The 6599-nt window shown below is 41.5% G+C and overlaps 1 protein-coding gene across 3 annotated transcripts in view; it reads right to left on the bottom strand.

Annotated features, from left to right (window-relative positions):
• The window catches only part of LOC122559310, a 142139-nt gene that overhangs the window by 27351 nt on the left and 108189 nt on the right, over positions 1-6599 (bottom strand). The window lies entirely within an intron of this gene.

Here is a 6599-nt window from a genome sequence, read left to right as displayed (position 1 = left end):
CCCTTGACCTCCCTCCACCTATCGCATTTCCAACGCCCCTCCCCCAAATCCCTCCTCCCTACCTTTTATCTTAGCCTGCTGGGCACACTTACCTCATTCCTGAAGAAGGGCTCATGCCCGAAACGTTGATTCTCCTGCTCCTTGGATGCTGCCTGACCTGCTGCACTTTTCCAGCAACACATTTTCAGCTCTGCCTTCCAGATAAACCAAGCACTCACCTGGTTGCTCAGGTGGATGTATCAAGTTCCCATGGGAATAGGGATCTTTTGAAGGAGAAAATTGTCCCTGGCGGGCTGGACAGATACTTATTAGCATTAATTAAGTAACATTTACAAAAGGAGATTATTTATCCATCATTATCACACTGTTGTTAGTCGCACTGCATTGTGTTTGACTCTGAACTGCCCTCTGAGCAATTAGGGATGGACAATAAATGCTGGCCAAGTCAGCAAGGCCCCCATCCTGTGAACAAATAAAACCAAAGGTTGTACATCCCTAATCCAGTAAACTCTGTTTTCCAGCACCCTCAGTAATTTGAGTTTTCTGTTAGTGGCATCTGGTGGCTCTACATCCATCTTTATTCATGGCACATTTTGTCTTACTTTATCCCATCCTGTTTTTGGTGTCCAATTGAAAAATGATTCATTTATCCATCAGCCATGTGGTTGTTATGAGTGAAGGTGAGGCATTTACTTGTAAAGTGCTCGCACATACTTGATATTTTTGATGGCTTATTAAATTCCATTAGGACTTCAGATAGTGACTATGTTACTAAAGTGAGTATCTTGCAATTGATTAATGATTGTTTTGACCTAATGTGTCTTCCCAGATTTTGGCACATTATCTGACTCAGAAAAGGCCCAGTTGCGAGGTTGTTGTATGATGGGGGTACAACCTATAGTTTGCTGTGTGCATTTACAATCGCTTTGACCCTGACATGTATTTCCTCTGTTATGATTGACTACACTTTGTAAAGAAGGAAGTGAGGACGGCAGATGTTGGAGAGTCAGAGTCGAGAGAGTGGGGCTGGAAAAGCACAGCTCGTCAGGCAGCATCCGAGGAGCGGGAGAATCGACGTTTCGGGCATAACCCCTTCATCAAGAATGGGCCTGAAATGTCGATTCTCCTGCTCCTCGGATGCTGCCTAACCTGCTGTGCTCCACTGCACTTCGTAAAGTACTTCATTGGCCAGGATGAGCATCAGGATGTCCAGTGGTTGTGAGATGTCCGATATAAATGCAAGTGTTCCCTTTCTGTATGTTTGTTATTTTATTAATTGTGATTGATAAAAGGTAAACCTTGTTACAGGTTATTTCTAAATGCAGCACAGAATTGTGACTCTGCAACCAAGATTTGAGATAAACTAACTACAATTGATAGTGAACAAACGTAATTGAATTCTAAAATTTGACGTCCAGGCAAGTGGCTTGCCAATCTGGATTTGAAGTAGTTGAAGACAACACATTTTCACAAGATCAAGCAGGAAGCCCACTCATTCCTGCAAGCCTGCTCCACCTCTCAATAAGCTCATGCTGATTTGATTATCGCCTTAAATCCACTTTCCTGCTTGGCATTTTTAACCCTTGACTCCAATAAAGATCAACATTTGTCAAGCTCCTCTTGAATATATTCAATGGTGCAGCCTCCACTGTTCTTTGTTGAAGAGTATTTCAAAGACTACTGATCCTCAGAGAATAAATTCCTCCTCATCTCCATTGAAGGGAATGATCCCTTTTTTTTACACTGTTCCCCCATGTTCTCGTCTTCCTTCCTCACAAAGGGAACCATTCTCTCAGCATCGACCACAGCAACACCCTTAGAATCTTATACATTTCAATAATATCACGTGTTAAGCTTCAATGAGTCAGGACTCAACCTTTCCTCATCTGCCCAACCCTTTAGCCCCAGGAATCAGCCGAGGGAACATTGGCTGACGTGTTCCCAATGCTTCCGTATTCTTCCTCACTGAAGGAAGCCATAATTGTAGATAATACCCGGGTGTGGTCTCGCCAATGCCTTAGAAAGTTGTAGCAAGTTCTCCTATTTGTTGTTGCAAAGCCTTTGCAGGAAAGGTCATATTCCATTTGCCTTTGTAATTATTTACTGTATGTTACCTTGTGGTGATTCATGTGTCAGGGCATCTAGATTCCTCTGTGCTGCAATGTTTTCCAGTGCCTGTCCATTTAATTGATATTCTGCTTTTCCATTTTTCCTACCAATAGCCTTGCATTTTTCCTCAATAAAATACATCGGCCAACATTTTGCCCATTTGCTGAACCAATCTGTACTTGTTTTACAGATGTTTTGTTTCCTCGTCATGTCGATTATAAAGGGTTAATGCCTGACCCCTCAGGCACATCACTTGTTGCAGCTTGGAAATGATCCATTTATATTTCAGCATTTTTTGTGTTTTCAAAAAAAGCAAAATACTGCAGACACTGGAAATCTGACACAAACACAGAATATGCTGGAGAAACTCAGCAGAGCTCGCAGCATCCGTGCAGAGAGAAACAGGGTTAATATTTAGAGTCTGGTATGAATTCTGTTCTGAGAAGAGTTATAACAGACTCAATATGTTAACTCAGTTTCTTTCTCCATAGATACTGCCATACCTGCTGAGTTTCTCCAGCACACTCTATGTTTGTTTGTTTTACATATGAGCTAATTTCCCACCAGTACTAAAAAAAACACACCAAACACGTTGATTTCTTATCTTGTGGAGTATGTTTTTATGCAGTGCCTCATTGAAAATCTGTTGGAAATCCAAATACATCACATTTGGTGGCTCCCCTTTATCCATCTTCCATGTTATATTCTCAAAGAATTTCAGTTATTAATACTGAGCAGTATTACTATAAACATATAACTAATAGAGATGCATGTTCCAAATTTTGTTTGTCTGAAGTTAATACATAAATAATTTAATTTATGCTCTGTACATCTCGAAATATTCACACAATAAAAGGAATGGTGAATAACTTTTTTTATCAATAAAAGAATAAAGTTTATGTGATTTATACTTGTGAGCAATAGAAATGCCTTGATAAGCCAGAATGCATTGAATCTATTAACATTTTCTCAAGTCGTAGGAAGGAAAATTGGCAAACCCTTACTATTTTAGATTATTTGAATAAACTACAGAATTATTAGTTGAATGTATTGTCGTAAGTATTATATTTTTACAAACCTTTAAAGGAACATTTGATACTGGACTCAAATCTTTCACCATTTTCTGTAGAGTTATAGAATCATACTGTACAGAAGAGGCCTTTTGGCCCATCTCTATACATTCAAAACATACTCCTATCTACACCTGTCCCATTTCCTCCATTCAGCACATAGCCTTGAACTTTATGACACTTCGAGTGTTCATTCAAGTACTTTGTTAAAGGTTGTGAGGGTTTCCACCTCATCTACTCCCCCAGGCAATGTATTCCAGACCCCCACCACCCTCTGGGTGAAAAAGCTTTTCCAGAAATCCCCTCAAAATCTCTTCCCTTTCATTTTAAAATAATGCACTTTGTTATTGCCCATTCAGCGAATGGAGAACATTGCTTTCTATCCCATAATCTTGTAGGATCAATAATCGTATATAGCTCTATCAGGATGCTCTCAACCTTCTCTGCTCTAGGCAATATGTATTCTGCTGAACGTCTTTCACATGGAGTGCTTTTAGTAGGCTTTTCTTGCTTAATGGAAGAACGACCAAATAAATTAACTGAAGTATCTTTAAATGTTGTTATATTCTATCTGGTTTATCTGTGCTTTGTCCTAATTGAGTCTGAACTGTTACGATTAGCTGCTGCTGTATTTGTATTTGTTCTGCACTTCCCATTTCTTTGCAGCGTTCCGAGTATTTTTGAAATGTGTTTAGATTGATTGATTTTGTGTCTTTCTTCCTTCCCCTCAACAGGTGATGGAGGACAATATACTGCAGAGATTAAAGAACTACAGATGCTGGAGATCTGAAACAGAGATTGCTGGTGAAACTCAGCGGGTCTGGCTGCATCTGTGGAGAGGACAGCAGAGTTAACATTTCATGACCAGTGACTCTTCTTTAGAATGGATGGTAGTTGGAAAAAGGTTATATTTATGCTGATGACAGTGGGTGGAGGGGGCAAAGGACTGAGTTGATAGATAGAGACAGAGCCCAGAGGAAAACAAAGAAAGTTAGGTAGACAAAGGGATGGTTGAGAGTAGGTTATTATCTCAAAGGTTGAACATAGAACATAGAACAATACAGCACAGAACAGGCCCTTCGGCCCACGATGTTGTGCCGAACATTTGTCCTAGCTTAAGCACCCATCCATGTACCTATCCAATTGCCGCTTAAAGGTCACCAAAGATTCTGACTCTGCCACTCCCACAGGCAGCGCATTCCATGCCCCCACACTCTCTGGGTAAAGAACCTACCCCTGACATCCTCCCTATACCTTTCACCCTTCACCTTAAATTTATGTCCCCTTGTAACACACTGTTGTACCCGTGGAAAAAGTTCCTGACTGTCTATCTATTCCTCTGATCATCTTATAAACCTCTATCAAGTCACCCCTCATCCTTCGCCATTCAAAGAGAAAAGGCCTAGCACTCTCAACCTATCCTCGTACGACCTATTCTCCATTCCAGGCAACATCCTGGTAAATCATCTCTGCACCTTCTCCAAAGCTTCCACATCTTTCCTAAAGTGAGGCGACCAGAACTGCACACAGTACTCCAAATGTGGCCTAACCAAAGTACTGTACAGTTGCAACATCAAGCTCTATCCACCTGAGTGGCAACTTTTAAAGATCTATGAACATAGACCCCAAGATCCCTCTGCTCCTCTACCTTACTAAGAACCCTTGCTTGTCCATAAGATTATAAGACCATAAGATATTGTCGTAGAATTAGGCAATTCAACCAACTGAGACTGCTCCACTATTTGATAATGGCTGATATATTTCTCAATTCTATTCTCCTGCCTGCTCCCTGTAACCCATGATCCCTTAACTAACCAAGAGCCTATCCATCTCCATCTTAAATGCACTCAATGACTCGGCCTCCACAACCTTCTGCAGCAATGAGTTCCACAGATTCTCCACCTTTTGGATGGAAACATTCCTCCTCATCTCAGTTCTAAAGGGTTGTCCCTTCTCCCTGATACTGTCCTTTCAGGTTCTACTCTCTCCTAATGGAAAAATCTTCGCCACGTCCAGGCCCCTCAATATTCTGTAAGTTTCAATCGGATCCCCCCTCATCTTTCTAAACTCCATCGTGTACAGACCCAAAGCCGTCAACTGCTTCTCATATGACTAGATCTTCATCCCTGGGATTGTTCTTACAAATCTCTCTGGATCCCCATCAATGTCAGCACATCCTTCTTTAGATATGGGGTACAAAATTGCTCAAAATATTCCAAATGCGAGCTGACCAGAGCCTTAAACACCTTCAGCAGTACATCTCTGCTCTTATATTCCTGCCCTCTTGAAATAAATGCCAACATTGCATTTGCCTTCCTTACTGCCAAGTGAACCTACATGTTAGTCTAAGAGAATCCTGAACAAGACTCTCTTTGTGCTTCAGATTTTGAAATGAGGAAAGACTTCAGAAACTATTCTTTGCTTCAATTCTTCTTTCCAAAGTGCATAACCTCACACTTTTCCATATTATATGCCATCTGCCACTTCTTTGCCCACTCTCCTAGCCTGTTCAAGTCCTTCTGCAGTCTCCCCTCTTCCTTAACATGACCTGTCCTTCCACCTATCTTTGTGTTATCTACAAATGAAACAACAATGCTACAGTTCCTTAGTCCAGATCATTAATAGATGTGGTCTCAGCACTGGCCCGATGGAACTCCACTAGTCACCAGCTGCCATCCTGGAAAAGAACATTTTATCCCGATTCTCTGCCTTCTGCCAGTCAAGCAATCCTCTATCCATGGCCATTACTTGACCTTAACACCGTGGTCTCTTGTCTAATTTAACAGCCTTCCATACAATTCCTTTTCAAAGACCTTCTGGAATCCAAATACATCATGTCCCCTGGCTCTCCATTGTCTAATTTGCTCATTAGTTCCTCAAAGAATTTTAACAGATTTGTCAGGCATAACCTCCCCTTGATGAAGTTATACTGACCCAGCCCTATTTTACCATGCACGTTATTGTATTCTACAATCACCACATTAATAATGGAGTCTAAAATCTAACCAATGACCGAGGTCAGGCAATTGCATTACAACTTTCCATCTTTTGCCTCCTTCCCTACTTAATCTTAATTATATTGTATGTTTTTTTTCTTTTTCTTTTTTGCTGTCCCTGACTTCCCTTGTCAGAATTAGTTGCCTCATCCTCCCCTTAGGAGGAGAAAGTGAGGACTGCAGATGCTGGAGATCAGAGCTGAAAATGTGTGGCTGGAAAAGCGCAGCAGGTCAGGCAGCATCCAAGGAACAGGAGAATCGACGTTTCGGGCATAAACGTTTCTTCAGGAATGAGGAAAGTGTGTCCAGCAGGCTAAGATAAAAGGTAAGGAGGAGGGACTTGGGGGAGGGGCGTTGGAATTGCGATAGGTGGAAGGAGGTCAAGGTGAGGGTGATAGACCGGAGTGGGGTGGGGGCGGAGAGG

This window comes from Chiloscyllium plagiosum, chromosome 19 (genome assembly GCF_004010195.1).
Source record: "Chiloscyllium plagiosum isolate BGI_BamShark_2017 chromosome 19, ASM401019v2, whole genome shotgun sequence".
Taxonomy (NCBI): Eukaryota; Metazoa; Chordata; class Chondrichthyes; order Orectolobiformes; family Hemiscylliidae; genus Chiloscyllium; species Chiloscyllium plagiosum.
This window is presented reverse-complemented; position numbering and strand designations above follow the sequence as displayed.